This window comes from Rattus rattus, chromosome X, assembly GCF_011064425.1.
Source record: "Rattus rattus isolate New Zealand chromosome X, Rrattus_CSIRO_v1, whole genome shotgun sequence".
Classification (NCBI taxonomy): Eukaryota; Metazoa; Chordata; class Mammalia; order Rodentia; family Muridae; genus Rattus; species Rattus rattus.
In genome coordinates, this window is record NC_046172.1 from 91308284 (window position 1) to 91325975 (window position 17692).

General features: G+C 35.7%; 1 pseudogene; it reads right to left on the reverse strand.

The window, feature by feature from the left end:
- Positions 1–15419: 15419 nt before the first annotated feature.
- On the reverse strand, positions 15420–16897 carry LOC116888083 (annotated as a pseudogene).
- Between the last annotated feature and the right edge of the window lie 795 nt (positions 16898–17692).

A 17692-nucleotide genomic window follows, 5' to 3' on the forward strand; every position in this document is an offset into this window, starting at 1 on the left:
AAGAGTGTTAGTGTCAAGCACATAAAATCTCACTTAGGGAACAGCAGACAGTAGCTCTAGCATCTTCACTAGCACATTAAGTCCAGTGTCTTGTTATACTCTGCAGAGCAATTATAGTTAAGGGCAATTAAACACAAGCAGATAAACAGCTACAGATGGAAGTGCAGAGGAGGGAATACAGACCGAATCATGTGTATTAAACTGAACCCCTCGTTTCCATTCTTTCAATCACAAAGTAACATTTAGCCACACCAAAATTAGTCCCTCTCAAGGTCTAGGATGAGTTAGTTGGATGAGTTGTCGGATAAAATTCTAAATGTCTACTCAGCTGTTCAGGAGGATTGGCATCAATAGATCCTGTTTTCATTTCCTAAGTAGTAATTGTGAGTTTGAGAAGAAACTCAAGAAATATAGTCAGAGACAGACAGACACACAGACAGACAGACACACAGACAGACAGATAGACACACACACACACACAGGAAAAGAGAAAGAAATAGAAAGAAGAAAAGAGAAGAGAAGAGAATCGAAGAGAAGAGAAGACACACGGAAAGAGGGAGGGAAAGAGGAAGGAAAGGATGGAAAGAAGACAGTGATGGAGGGAGGGAGGAAGGTAGAGAAACAAATGAGCTGTCCTGACCATGTTAGCATGAATTTTAGCTAATCTCTAAATGCTACCATTATGTGTGGTGCTCATAGGTTTATCTCTGAGCTGATGGTCAAGATCTCGATGAATGGCTCAGAGGCTGGTTTATTGTCATACATACTCTGTTCTTCCGGCAACTCCCAGGCCTGAGCAATGATACTAGAATTAAATGAGATTCCACACTTACATGTCCTACAGGGAATTGTTGGACTCCAAATGCAATTTCATTTCCTCCTTCTCGTGGGTTTTGGGTCGAAAGTTGTATATGTGTGAGAATTCCTAAAGCAATCATCATTCAGCTGGCTGATTGCCATGAAACCACTTGATTAGCCCAGGAATCACAGTTTAATTACTATGGATTCAAAAAGGCTAGAAATTTTTGTGCGTGTTCTCAGCTATTTCACCTATGTCCTGCCTATAACATATCTGTCCTCCTACTATTCCTGCAAATGGAGGATGTTGGTCATAAGGTCACACTAAATGAAACCTTGTAAACTTCTTTGAGTTTTGTGTCTAAATTGACTAAAATTTGAACTGCCTCTTTTATAGTTCCAGAACACTACATAGACCACATATGCTAATGTGTTTAAAGCCTTTTGAATTTTACGAACAGATATGTGTAAGATATTTAAAATTATCCTTAATATAAATGAATATGACTCTAGTAATTGATATTTAACTGTGAAATTGGACTAAATATCTCTGGAGAACATGTTGAGGGTATGTCTAGGAGCCAACAATGGCCCTAGATTCATATTCTCCTGAGACTTGAGCAGTTCATCATCTCTGTACATGAAATCACATTCCTTCCATTCCCTTTCTGTCATTATATTCAATTAATTGTGAATTTGCAAATAAGATTAAGAACACTCTCCAGGGAACCCCTGTGTCTATGATTTGGATATATAAGGAAAAGTAGCAATAATTCTACAAGGAAATAAAAAATACTTTTTCATACAAATGAGATGTAAATTTTCTGTGATTTACTTCATTTCAACCATGTTTTGAAAGCATACATCATGTATATCATTCCAAGTATATTATTTATTTTATTTTTTCAAGGTTAAATAGATTTTTGTTTCTGTGGACATACAGGTTCTGTTCATGTAAACTATAATGACTTAAAACAAACATTCTGTAACTTGTTAGCCAGCCTAAACCAGGTTAATTCTCTCCAATGTAATTATTTTTATTATTATCACTATACTATAGATTTACTCAGTATATCAATAGAATTAACTGTTAATTTTTAAATCGAACACTATGTAGTTTTTGATTTTGTTATGTTTATTAAATCTTGATATAATATAATTAAAGTATTGAAAGGTGGAACAAAATCTGAATTATTTTATCCACTGAGGTCAAAACTTATCAGAAATTTTACCTATGATAGTACTAGTAGCATGGTAATGGCATAAAGAAAAAGAAAGTGGAGATCCCACATATACATCCTCAAATTTATTATCAGATAATTTTGAAAGTGTGACAAGATAAAAATTTGGATTAAAGAAGATATTTTCTAAATTGTATAGTAGGTACACAATATTATAGGAAAAATCTCTAATTTTATGGCTCTTAGAATCTTTCTGTTCATCCTTTCGGATATTATTTTTAAGGTCATACTATAATTACATAATTCCCCTTTCCCTTTTCTTCTAAATCCATCCACTGACACTCATTGCTCTTCTTAGAATTAATGCCCTATTTTGTATTAAATTTTGTTACATTCATATATGTGTATCTATGCATATTTGTATATGTGTATTCCTGAATAGATTCTTGCTCAGTCTGTATAATGTCCCTTGAATGTTTTTGCAGGTTACCCATTCTGCATTTCCCATATTGCTTACTATTCTTCAGCTAACCAATTCCTCATCTTAGTGGAAACCACTGTTTATATATATATATATACATATATATACATATATACATATATATATGTCAAAATAGCCCATATATTCATATTTTATATATTTTCCTGAGTGTCTGATGTGATTGGATTTTGAATTCAGATATTTAAGCTTTTATTCTTTATATTCTAAAAATAATTAAAAATCATAGTATTAAAATTGACTGGAAAGAATACATTATAAAGATAATACTATAGATATTGAGGTCTGTGTAAATTATCCACAAATCTATTTGGTTTTTAAAAAGTTAAATTTGTAAGAGCAATATATATGTTGTTGGCTGTCAAGGAAGATTCACTGAAAATGCAATTAATTCACTAATATTTTTCTATTTTTGATTGCAAGATAGAGCTTATACCATACAAATATATTTTCTACATATATTTCTGGTATATTTTTGATTGTCAACAATTATTTTTGAGAATATCAACAAAATTTTGTATTTCTATAACCTTATACATTCTGAACCAACATACCACTTTCTCTTCTAGACTTGTAAATTTGAGATATACCCCTCTTGTATCAGCAGGGATTTCCTAAAAAGTCAATTAATGATGTTTTAACAATTATCTTTTATAACCTAGCCCAGTGCTTAGCCTCTTGTGTATTATAAAGAGCTATAAAACATTTTAATGTGGGAAAATATGGTTGTATAGCTTTAGCAGTACAGTAAGTATTGAAATGAATTCAGGATATGAATAACAAAGTGAAATAGGGTTGTCTCTATGACAACAGTACATATGACATTATCTTTATGTACTCCAAGTCCTCTAGTTACTTTCTTCTAGTTATACCTAGATTGTTTCTTCTTTCTTTTTCCAGACAGCATCCTGGTCTCACTCATTGTTTGTCCTGTCATAACTATAGTATTATATTTTTTACCTACCTTTGTTCTCCCCTGGCACATTTCATATACCGAATTAATCACTCTCTACCTTTGAGTCATTGTTTTATTCCAAGAATCACCAAGGATACGTTAGCCTACTACAGCATATCCAAATCTGTCTGCAGATTTCCTGTGATCCTTAAGAATTTCACCCTTCACTAGCTATGTACAGTCACTTCCAATTTTTATTGTTCCTGTCAGGAGAAATTGGATTTCCATATCACCCATCCAATCCCTTCTCACCAGACCATTCTTCTGTATGAACATCATTCTAGATATCTCTTATCACGATGCTATGGACTGTGTGGTCAAGTTTCCTTTCATTTCTTCTTTACACTCTGCTTTTCCATTTATTTTCATTCTTTACGTTTCACATAGACATCGAGGTCCCTTCAGAAAAATCTCTCCTGCCTCTTTCAGTGAGCATTGACTCCTCTTTTCTCTAAGTCATGTATGTATATATGTCTTACTGTGTAAGAGATATACTACAACCTTTCATTAGATTATATCATGGTTTGTTCTCTTTTTATTTTGTGCTAGATTATAAATTGAGAGCAAAGAATAGTATTTTATTTCCTTGTCTGTTAACCCCAAATATATGCCTTGGCAAATGAAAGATGCTGACTTTTAAAATCAGTCACTAAAGAATCTATTGGTCCTTTCTTTTATCACAGAAGATTAAAGCACACAATGGGTATGACTTGGACTCTTAGAAGCCTTTTGCTACTGAGAATCTCCCCTACAATTCATTAAGACTATTTAGTGCCAGAAGGCAAATATGAAAATTTGATGTTTCTCTGATTTTACTTTCAAAAAATACACTTCTTGATATATAGAAGCTTATAAAAATACATCCAAAAATAGTCTATTTGTTTGAACTTACTGAAAAATATAGCAATGGAGTTAGCCTAATTTACGTGAATCAATGTTGCTCTAAAATTCCTGGGAAATGGATATTGTACCCAAGTACAAACACTGTCTAATAAATGTTTACACACCACTGAATCTAAGAACATTAAATATCATACATGGTAGAATATTCTTTACCCTATAATTTGTCTCAATTTTTCCATTACTTTCTTTCATTTTCTCTTCTAGCTTTACTCACAGACAAGCCTCCCAAGCCATTGTTCCCCATGGAAAATCAGCCAAGTGTTATAGATGTCCAGCTGGGTAAGTCTCCTTCTGGGAATAATAATAGATCCTAAACTTGTTCTCTGTTAACAGATGGGAAAAATTGCACGAACCAGGAAAGGTTTATTGCCAGTGATATTACATGCGAATCAGTTTGTGTTCTGCTCATTTATAACCCTGGCATTCAGTACAATAGCAGTTTAAGAAAATGAGTTTGTATTGCATCAAGGAATGGTAATACTAATTTGCTATACTGTGTATTAAGTGTGCTATACAACAGAGCTTTTTAACTCTGTGATTGATAGATTCATGGTCGTCTTGCATTGGTGATTGGTACAGAAATATTTTCATACATGTCAGCCAAAAATTCTTATTTGGAGACCATTAACTTGTGGAGAGTAAGCACTTCATAAAAGACACTGCACAATGCAGCCTTTAAAAGGATTTGATAATATTATTTCCAACAACACAATCCAGTGCTATTTAAAAGGCATTTTAAGGACCTGAATATTTATGAAGTATATGATGTCAGGGTAAGTAACAAGTTGACTCATACTACTGCCTTTTTACAATCTTAAATAAGAAAATAAAAGGGTTGTGTGTGTGTGTGTGTGTGTGTGTGTGTGTGTGTGTGTTTAGCTTTCCTGCAATCCTCATAAATTCAAGAACTATAAGAGTAAATGGTAGGCCTCGTTCGTTCTCTGACAGAGTGTGGTCTTTAATATAAACTATATTATTTAAGATTTGTGAGCTTTCTTTCATCTTTAGTTTAATCTTAATACTCTCAACATTTTCAATTAAAAACAAAAACCAAATAGAACTGAGTACATTTTAGAAAATACATGATCTTTGCAATTTATGACCATGATGGTGCCTACCAATTATACAGCCAAGAAGGATTAATTGAACCCAATATTCATCTTTATGGGAAATTTTTTACTCCCATTTTGATTTTTCCAACCAAACTTGGATTTAGAGAGGTTTATTCAATCTTCAAAAGAGAAAAAAGAAAATTATGTTCCTAAGATTTTGTTCCCTACTCTAAAATGTAGTTTTTAAATGCTAACAACATGGGTACATAAGGTCAGTCTGTTTTAACCAAAAGATGAGATATAGTAAATTTGTTGTTTTGGAACTGGTAGCTGATTAATAAATATGTAAATATCAGACTATAATTCTTTGAACCTTTTCCATACTATCTTTGAAATCATTAGATTTTATTAAAGGAAATTGAAAATATAGATGCACTGACATCATTTCTACCCAACTAGTTTTACACTTTTCCATTTAAACTAGTACGCAAATATGCCAACATGCTCTGAGGTTTCCCAGTGGTTTCATAATGGCACTTAATGTTCCTATATTGGTAGTATATATTGGGGGTTCTAGAGGTCATATTATTTTATAAGATAATATATATAAAAAGGAGAGAAAATAAAATATGTAGAAATACTCCAAAAAGAACTTGAGTGAATTTTGTTTATGACTGTGGGAAGATCTTTACTTTTTCTGCCATTATTTACATATACATCAAGAGAGAAATTTAATTAAACTGCTCAAAATAAGGAAACAGGCCCTTAAGGGATATATCCTACTCAATTTCACCAAGTGTAGTTTCCCATGGGTTATTTGTAACATGTACAGTTTATTTTCTTAGTTTGAATAAGTATTTCAACACATAATAACAGTCTACCAAATTACCACCTTATACAATTATTACACCTATTTGATTCTGATTTACATTAGATACAAAGCCAAATTTTTATTCTGAAAACAAGTATTTTTGACATAAAGATAGAAAATTGCCCAATTTTTCATCCAAGCAAAGCTGTTTGTACAAGACATTGGAGTAACTATATTGTTTTAAATGTAAAATAAAATTGGTCACTAGACCTTCTGCATTTCAGCAAGCACAGTGTTCAGTAATTTGAAATGGTTTTATTTATCTAACACCATTTCCTCGAATAAGAGATTATTTTGTAAGTTCCTCATATTCCCCAATTGTAAAGACACTACTATAAATGTTGTAAACATCAGCTCCTGATCTTAATGGGAGATTCATAGTCATAATGATAAACACTTGAAAAATATCACTACAGGAAAAAAAAAGAAATAGAGAAAGGTAATGGTTTATTGGATGCCTCCATTTATGGCTGAGGAAATTTAAAACTTCAACATAGTACGGTTGTGTTGATATGATACTTTAGTATATGTTGGAATACTTGTTCAGACAAAGCATATTGAATTTCAGATTTTAATGTCAAGGTCAACACTTTGGTAATAATGAAAACCTCTAGAAATTATGTTACACCAGATTCTAAAGTTTATCCTCAAGCATATTCTGCTTCAGACATACTCAAGATAGAAGAAAAATTTTAGAAGTTCCCAAAGAATGCAGCAGACCAATCCAAATACCTAAGTACTTTATCAAATGTGGCTCTGCTAAATACATTCTTTTAATATCTGAGGCAATGCTGGAGTAAAGATAAACATACGTGTTTCTGCTGATCCTACCATATGATTGTGGTTTTTTTTCCCTCTCCCAGCTCTTGGTTGGCCTCAAGGATGAGCTTGTCTTACAAAGTTTGGCATAAACGAAGTCTTGAGATTCTAAGAACTAGGTTGTGAGAAACTTGCAGCTTCCTCTCCGTCTCTTGATTAACTGTAAAACCACTATATTATATGAAACTCTCTCAAGCCACATGGGTATGACATCAATCATGTGGAAGGAAAATGCCCAGTGAGTATCAAGGCATCAGACATGTAAATGAAGTAACTATCTTGGAAATTAAGTATCCAGCCCAGCTGTTCTAGCACATGCATTGTTTATACATCTGACAAAAAAAATGTTTTCAAGAAACTCATCACTGACAGTGGCCACTGAAATAAATATAGTTTGTTGGGCGATGTTATACTACTATTAAAATGAAGAAAAATTAGGCTGTCTACAGCATTTTCAATTCATTTCCTCAATCCCCAGAAGAAAAGCTCACACTCTTATTATGCAAAAAGGAAATTTTATGGGAAATATTGAGCATGAATTTCCAGGTAGCTTTAGAAACATGGTTTGGAATAATTGTAAGGAGTCTGTTTTCAGTTCTGACTGTTCCTAAAGGTAATTTAATAAGCAATATTTTCAGTAAAAATAAATTCTTTTTAATACATAGATTTGGTATCAGTAAAGATATTTTGTTGTGCCTCTAGAGGAAAATAAAAATCTCAACTTCCTTTCTGCTATAGTGTAATCCATTAGTCATCCACAAGGTTCTAGAAATTTACATACACTTTTGCTGACATAGTGATGACAGTTTGGGTTGTTGCTAAATTGTATTCGCATTATAATGCTGGGAGAAGATTAATCTTAACTGAATAACCATACACTTTGAGATGATAAACACATTCTTAACAGAATAGTAGGAAAACTACTGCTCCCATAACAAGCTTGTGCAGCTGAAGCTGTCTGGGATAATGCTCAAAATATAAACAGAAAAAAGAATGTACACCAAGAATGTGCAAATCCAATATTTTCCTTCTTTCTGTTTATTTTCTTTCTCTGACAGTTAAGTTTAGCTTTATATTTAAGAAATAAACCTTTACTATACAAATGTTAATAATTTCCTCAACAGATGAAAAAGAAAGCATTTAATATTTTCCCAAGAAATACTATCATTGCATTATAATTTATACTACTGCTTTTAGTAACAAAATATTAAAACATAGAGGCATATACAATGCCTGAAATGTATTTCTCTTGGGTAACATCTTCCTTACAAACTCTTTTTGTTATAGAACACAAATCCATACCTTGCATACTGTAGAAGCTCCTAGAAGATTTGAAAGTCTATAAACAAATTATAACTCAAAAAGTTGAGATCAGCCATCTAATATTTATTAAAGGTAAATTTGAAAATGTACCGTTATGGATGGGACTATTTCTTCTTGGAAGCTTTCTATCTCCTAAAACTAGCCATAAAGAATCATGTAGAAAGTAGACAAAGGAAAGTTTAGTTTCTATGTCATACATTCAAAGAGAAGACCTGAGGGTTTAAGGCATAATAGAAAAGTTCGGAACAGTAGAACAGTTAAAGCAAATTTAATTACCTCAGTCGTTTCTAACATCTAATAGTTCTTTAGATGAGTCACACCTGGTATAAAAGATTCTTTTTCTATCTTTTCTAGTTTCATCTAGAATTATTTGGTTTTTCAGGCTATTTAAATTAATATTTAATGGCAGTGCTATGTGCTACTGGAACAAACTTTCTATGTGTATATAATCAGTGTTAATCTTCATCAGGAATTGATTTTTCCAGCCAGGCATTACTGCACATGACTTTACCCAGGACTTGGGAGGCAGAGGCCAGAGGATTTCCTTGAGTTTGTGGTTAGCCTGGTCTTCAGAGTGAATTCCAGGACAGCCAGGGTTACATTGTGAGCTCCTGTTTTGAAATGACAAAAATCAAACAAACAACAAAGCAATTTCCCTGATATATCTGCTTCTACTAAAATTGTAGTAGGTCTCCTAAGAGACCATTGGAAAAGCCTCTATAGAAGCTGAAAGCAGAAGGTAAAACTTCATGCAATATAGGAGTTGAAAGCAAAAGTTTTTTTTTAAGAGATTAATTGGGAGGGAGAAGAAAGAAATCATGGGAGCTCAGCGGGGAGGTGAGGGATCAGGGTGGGAAAGCAGACAGGGAGGGGAAAAAGGGAACATGATCAGGTATTGAGGTGTGTAAACCAGTGTGAAGCCCAGAGGGCCAGCAGAAAGAATGGAAACCTCAGGAGGTAGGAGGTTGGAGGTAGGGGGAGCTTCTAGAATGTGACAGAGACCTAGGAGGTGAGAGTCTCTCAGGACTCAAAGAGAGGGACCTTAAATGAAATGCCCTACAGTGGGGAGATGGAACTTGTAGAGTCCACCTCCAGTAGAAAGACAGAGTATCAAGTGGAGAGATAGGGTTCCCATCCCACAGTCAAAAACTCTGACCCAGAATTGTTCCTGTCTAAAAGAACTGAAGGGACAAATATGGAGAAGAGACTGATGAAAAGAAGGTTCAGTGACTGGCCCAACTTCAGATCCATCTCAAAGGGAGGCTCCAAAGCTTAAAACTGTTACTGTTTTGGTGTGCTTGCAAACAGGAACCTAGCATGGCTGTCCTCTGAAAGGCTCTACAAGCAGCCGAAAGAGTCAGGTAGAGATATTAGTACCCAACCAATGGACAGAAGCTGGGGACCACTTTAGTTAAATTAGAGAAAACCTGGAAGAAGTTTTGGAGGAGGTCAACTGCATAGGAAGGCCAGCAATCTCAACCAACCTAGACCTCCGGGATCTCTCAGACACAGGGCCACCAACCAGGCAGCATACATCAACTGATACGTGTCAGAATCTCATGTATTTCAAAGGATTGGTCAATATTCTTACATATATTTGTAAACACAAACACTACATTTCTCAGAAATAATTAAAAGTTATCACAATGGTAAAATTTTAAAATGACAGCCTGGCCTCTATTTACTTCAATGTGGTAAGTATTTAAAATGGGTCATTAAGGGCTTCTTAGGTGATAAACTGTCAGTCACACAATCAGGAGGTCTTGAATTCTGAATCCTAGCATCCGCATAAACACCAATGTTAGGGGTATTGAGGACATATACCGTCATATGTCATGAAGTTCTACTCCAACATGCAAAATTCAGGTTCATTGAAAGTCACCATCTTAAAAATTGAGGTCAAGAGTGCTAAAAATAACTGGAAATGATCTTTGGCTGCCAGATATGCACACATAAGTGGTTTTGTCTACACTGGGTGCATCTGCACACACACATGAACAGATACACAAGAGCCCAAAGGGGGGAATCTATTCATTACATACTTGAGTCAGTTCAATATATCAGAATTACTCAACTCTTTCTAAATGTCACAAAGAGTAAGTAAACCAAGGGAGATCAAGTGATTTTTCTAAATTATGAAACCAGAATAATTATTCATATGAAAAGCAATAAATCATTATTTCATTAAACTATGATATCATTTGATATTTGCATGATGTGTATTGTGAGAACCAAAATATGTATGATGATGTTGATGATGTTGATGATGATGTTGATGATGTGTTGATGATGTTGATGATGATGATGTTGATGATGCTGATGGTGATGATGTTGATGATGTTGATGATGATGATGATTACTATTATTATATTACTGCAATGCTGAAGATGAAGCTTCTGCCTTGCACATGCTAGGCAAATATTTCTAACAGTAGCTATATAACTAAATCTATGCTTCTGAGACTTCTCACTATCTCAATCCATGTGTCTCTGAACTCCTTAAGTAGTCCACACTGGGCCTGACATGATTTCTGCCTCTTGAGTGTTTGAATTGCAGGCATGACTTCTTTTTTCTTTCCAATATATTAGTAGGACCAGATATCTATAAACCACTCCTGATTTGTTTGGGATGTATCTTGAGAAATCTATTTATAAGGGAGAAAAAAGTTTCCAACGGTTACTTCATGCATATATGTATAAAGTATAAATGATACTTACGGTTATTATCTAAATGATTCAGAGATACACACTACCTCAACTTCAAGGGTACTTAAGGGACTTAAGTTCATATGCGAAGGTGCTAGACTCCTTCTTCGGGTTTCTAGACAGGTAGCTACAGTATAAAATAAAATCATTTAAAGTCATTTGTATGATATAAAATTTTACATAGTATTCAGGTTTTAAGGGAGTATCTACATAGTATTTCTCCCTAGGTGGTGGCACAAAATTACATATGGTGAAAAATCATTTCTCTACTTTATTTCTCATTCTCAGACATTTGCAAAACATCCATTAATCAATGACTGTCATGGATTAGAAGATTGAACTGCTAGAAGATACTTTCAGAATTGATCCTATTGCTGTTAATTCAGACAGAACAGACTTTGGGGGAATGATAGCTGCCCTCGGTGGACACACATTCATAAAAGAATTAATTCCTACAATAGAAAGTCCGTGCTTTTTAAAGTTATTTTTGCCTCTCACTTATGCTTCTGATACAAATGATTTTCATCAGTATGTTATCAGAGAGCTTTCCAGTCATTTTAAAATACAGCCTCCTAGACACCCCTCCTATATTATTTTGTGCTTCATACCCAGTTGTTATGTGTGCCTACACCTTCCAGGTGAATTTGACTTGGTAAAGGAATTTGAGCCTTGGTTTCAAAGGTGGGAAACCAAGATGTCATTCTCTCACAACTTTCTGCTTTCTTACTATGCCAAATCATGGCAGATACTCACATAATTTCCACAAAGATGCTTACTCGTATTCCGTCCGAAATCTCTTTAAAGAAAGAGCTGTAAGTAGCTGCCAGTATGATGGAACTAAATAAACAACATGCACAGCATTAAAGGCGCCACGGGTAAGTTGGATGTTGCAAATTTGGCCTTTTTACTTACAAACGGCTTCCTAACTTGGAAAAGTTTTGTAATTACTCACAGACCATTTTTAGCATGTAAACAATGAGCTATAGCTATTTCTCCAAAAAAGTATACAAAAAGCCAATTAATAAACTGAAAGTTGGGTGCTACAGTTGACAATCAACTAAGTGTAAATCAAACAACATCAGTACACATCTGCATAATAACTGTCACCAAATATGCTTTGGTTTAGTTTATAAATAGAGTACTAACCTGGGAGTAAGGCTAATGTATATTTAAATTTTGCATATGATTATAAGGCACTTCATTTCCATGAACAGGAAGAGCTCTGGCCCACTGAGGGCCTATATCAAACTGTTTAATTTTTTTCATTAGTTGCAGATTTGTTTATAGTATACCCATTGCTAAAATGGTAATTTTCCATTTATAGGCAAGATGTTTAATTACATTTAACTTGTAGAGATGACAAGCATATCTTGAGGCTTACTTTGTTGATGACTTAGTAATACACAAAAAGTGTGAGCATGGTTTGTGATGGGGTCATAGATGAGAAAAGGTGTCATTATTTACAGCCCAGTTTTCTCAATTATGACAAAAAAAATCAAAGTACCGGAGAACGAAAGAGACTCATGCTCAATAAGAGATTCAAGGAAGGCAGAGGGGGAATTTTAATAACACCTTGTATTTACACAGTGTGGTTTTCCAAGGAACTCAAATAACTTTTGGGTACCATTTAATTGATTTCATTAGTAGTTCTGTGAAGTAGGATGAGTATTAGATAACACTAACCATTGACACGTGTAATGATTAAAGGCTTTTATGAAATCCACAGGCAGCTTAGCTGAACATATGCTAAAGGGATCAGCTGCATTAATAACGACTCACTGATTAGTAACCTGGTTCTTATGAGTCAGCTCAGACTTATTAGTTCCCTGCATATATACATATATACATATGTATATATGCATATTATATATATATGAATGTACTACAAAGATTATGTACTCAGTTCTCAGTTCTCATCATGTCTACTTTCCTTTACAAAGAAGTAGTTTATTAACCTAGAAACAGCTGTTCTCATAAATGACCTTTTGGTTTACCAAACAAAACAAAGTATACCTGTAAACTTTCCATACTGGCTCTCTATTTGTTTATTCTCAATGTTGGTTCCTAGGTTTCAGCTTTTACAACCTTCTAGTGTATAAAGAACACTTAGAAAGGAAAGGAAAGGACATCAAGTAAGGTGTCAATAGATTATGCAGAACACAACTTCTTACTTCCCTGTAAGGTACAAAATTAGTTGAGTGACAGTTAAGTTTTCATTTGTCAAGGAAAAGACCATGGTTACATTATTCTATGATTCTTGTCTCTGCTAAACACTTTCATTATGCCTGTATATGCTCATAAATAATTCTATTATTCATTGCTCATCTGTCTTATTCAAGATTATTTCAGTATAAGTAAGCTACTCTTCATAATGTTTCAACTCTATCCAATGGTCTTAAATCTTCATTACTTTCAACACATATTATATTTTAATCTAAAAATAATAAAAATATTTTAACAACCAAATAGTACATCCAATTACTAAAAAAAATCCCAAGACAATTCAAAATAAAATATTTCAATTTTCTTCCCTTCCATTTCAAAATGTCACTTAATATTGTTCCTCTTTCTCTCCATCTAAAAGAGGAGTAGTCTTATAATTTAAAGTGTTTACCTGGACTCACATTTCTATCATTCCCATATGTTTTGATAGCAATGCATTATCCCTTTCTGCTCCTGCACTTACTAAGTTTCTCAGGAAATAAACTAAATGGTCTTCCTCACTAAATAAATGAGAATTCATAGATGACTGCAGTGTTTGGAATGAGCATTATTATTCCATAGGTACATGGGTTCTAAATTGTTGGTGCTGTTTGTGAAGGCTCAGAAGGTGTAGCCTTGCTAGATGAAATGTGTCACTGAAGGTGAGCTTTAAGAGCTCAGAGCCTTTACCACTCTCTGTTGTTACTCTCTACTTTTTGGTTATGGTTCAGGGTGTAAGCATTGAGTTCCTGCTGCAGTGTCTGCTGTTTGCTGCCATGATTGACTCTTTTCCCTCTGGAACCATAGTCCAAACAGTCTCTTCCTTTTATGAGTTGCGTTGGCCATGAGGTTTTATAATAGCAACAGAAAAGTAACTAATTCAACAATTGGTTTGAGTTGACATTGCAGTAGAGCAGAGTAAGAAGAACCACGCAATTTCCCCCAACAAGAATGAACAGCTTATAGCAGCAAACCACCAAACTGAGAAGAGGACCCCCTGGAGAGGAATTAGAGGAAGTATTGAAAGAGGTGAAGGAGTTTTCAACCCCATAAAAACGATGCCAACCAACCAGAGCTTCCAGGGACTAATGCACTACCGAAAGACTATACATGGACTGACCCAGGGCTCCAACTGCATAGGTAGCAGAGAATAGCCTTGTTGGGGCACCAGTGGAAGGGGAAACCCTTGGTCCTGCCAAGGTTGGACCCCCCAGTGCAGGAGAATATGGGGGAAGCAGTAAGAGGGATGTATGGGAGGAATACCTGTATGGGGGAGGGGAAGGGGAGGGAATGGGGGCGTATAGACAGGAAACTGGGAAGGGGAATAACATTTGAAATGTAAGTAAAGAAATATATCTAATAAAATATTTTAAAAAGGAAAAAAGATTAGGAATAAAAAGAATGAACAGCTTAGTAATATATATCTTCACTTACCAACTTCTTAATAGTTTTCATGTTTTGTAATATAACAAGGTACACTGCTCCAACCTTTGATGTCTGTCACCATTCATGTGCTTGAACACTGTATGCGGAAGCATCTGTTTAATTATGTCATATTCATTCTTATGCCAGTGAAATTTAACCACTTCTACCACTCTATAAAAAATCATAGTTCACTCATTTTAATTTTTTTTCTATTCTAGAATTTTTCTAATTCTTTTTATTCTTTTTAATTTTCATATACTTTTTCTGCACCATCAAGGCACCTGAAAAAAATAGACATTCATTCCTTTGTTTTTTTTCCTTTTTTGCTGTTGGTTAAAAGCCATCACGTTAATATAAGCTTCTTCACCTGTGCCTGCTACACCCATCGGATGTCCTTTCTTGCTGAAACTTAGTACTTCATATGCCCAAAGTCAGCTACAACTTGTTTTTCACATTCCCAAATTCCAAAGGTCCATCACTGGAAGGCAGAAAGCTGATAGGTAAAAGGTTTTGTCCCGTGAAACACCACAAGGTATTTCTGAGGTTCTTCTCACACTGACTTAAAACTGCCAGAAGAAGGTCAAGGAACTAGACTTGCAGCTGCATTACCAACTGCTCACCTTGAGTGCTTAGATCTCTAGATCTAGTGTTGTCCTCTCCACCATGAGAAAGGGCTTGAGCACTCATCATTTTCCAACAGTAATAAATACCTTGTGGTGTGGTACTGGATCTTGTCTGTAAGCTGCCCACTGCTGCCACTGTGAAGCTAAGCCTCCCTCATAGTCCCATGTCCTCATGTCATTGGAGCTGAGGTCCTCATTTTGGTCAAAGGTGTGGCTTGTACCACTCTACCTTCAACTCCGGATAATCTTCAGATGCATACACATTCTGCAGGTAACTGTTTCCTGCTGGATCATTCATGATAAAGTGAGCCTTCATCTTGCCCTCGCTAATATGGTCCAAATTCTAGCTAAACTCCTGCAGTTTCTCCAACTGATCAGGATTTGAGCTGTCATCCAGTGTGAATGGGTTCTTCTTGGTTAGCAATTCTCAGAGGTCTTTCAGCAGTTCTTCTAGAGTAGTGAACTTGTTCCCAAGATCAGGCACTCCCCATTCAAACTTGAGCTCTAGGATTTCTGTACTACAAGTCTCAGACTTGAGGAGGTCTCTGGTCATGTCAGAGATCTGTGATATGAAGAGTAATCCTGGTACCCAAGGACTCTACCACTCCTCCAGACTTCACCTCACTTACAGTTGGTAGCAATAATAATAACCTCTTTAAGGGGAGGGGAGAATTTGGGCAAGTTTCATGTTGATCTGAGCTGGAGCATTGCACTCTGGGAAGTTTGTGTTGAACTGGAGCACTTCATTTCTAAGGTCTTTTTCTTCTGATTTTTCTGGTTCTTCTGCTTGGAGTCCCAGCATCTCAGCTTGCTGTGTGGTCCAGTCGTAGTATGTGATCACCATGTCATTTGCTTTAGGTCCTTTATTTTGCCAATAAACTCATCAATTCTTTCTGTTATGGCACCCTTCATTGCCCATCATGTGGGCTTGTCCTGTTCTAGGCTAGAGATTGCATGACTGATCAGTCCTAAAAGAGAGATTGCGTGACTCATCATTCTTATAACAGTAGTCATTAGCTCCCTTCTAGCTGAAAGCTGGAATTTCAAAATACAGCTTTGATTAGTCTGATTAGATCATATGTCTTTGTTTGTTCATGGGCCTTATATCATTGTGTTAGAATGCACAACGTTTACAGACCCGATCTGAAGAAAGCCTTGTGGAGGCTGAGCCTGTCTTCACAACTTCTCTATTCATGTCCTCTTGGCACAACCCCTGTTCCTGGATCCTGCCTGCTGATTGAATCTCCATGTTGCTCCAGCCAGAATGATCACAGAAAAAGAGCTCACAATTGATTGTTCAGCTCACGATTGATTGTTTCTCTAAAGAAGGTGATCTTGGTGATCAGAAGTTGTGTCATGCCATTCCTGTAACAGTTCATGCACAGAGGGAAACAAAACTTGATGGACTGTTCCTCCTTATCTTTGGTGCTGAAGGGCCAGAAGAAGGGCCCCATGGCTGATAACCCAGCCACAGTAGGCAAGGGCCCTTGGCAGGCCCTGGGGCCTGGACTGCACAGCTTTGCTGGAAGACATTTCCCCATGTGCTCAGGCATTCATTTCTTAATTAATATTTCCTTTTTATTTCAACTCTCTTGTGTATATCTTAGTATATACATAACTATCAGTCACCCTTTCTGATATCTCCTCCTGTAAATCTAATATTCCGATTCAATATGAAGGCTTCACAGGAAATGAAATTTTGACTCTCATCACTGAATGTGAATGGAATCAACAGCCCTTAGATGCTTAATCCTACAGACTGATACAAGAAAGAAAAATAGGTTTCACATTCTTGGGGAAAAGCTGGAAAAATTCTCTAACTGAAAAATCATAAACCCAGAGAAGACAAAAACCATTGGATGCTGATTTTTTAAAAAATTTTTTATTGGATATTTGGCTTATTTACATTTCAAATGTTATTCTCATTCTTGGTCCCCACTCCTGAAATTCCCTATCCCACCCCTTCCCCCTGCTTCTAAGAGGGTGTGTCCCTACCCACCCACCAACTCCTGCTTCATAGCCCTAGCATTCCCCTACACTAGTGCATCAAGCCTTCACAGGACTATGGGCCTCTCCTCTCATCGATGCCAAATAAGGCCATCCTCTGCTATATATGCAGCTGGAGCCATAGGTCCCTCCATGTGTACTCTTTGGTTGGTGGTTTAGTCCTTGGGAGTTCTTGGGGGTGTCCTGTTGGTTGATATTGTTGTTCTTCCTATGGGGTTGCAAATCTCTTCAGCTCCTTCAGTCCTCCCCCTAACTCCTCCACTGGGGTCCCTGTGCTCAGTCCAGTGGTTGGCTCTGTATTTGTCAGACTCTGGCAGAGCCTCTCAAGA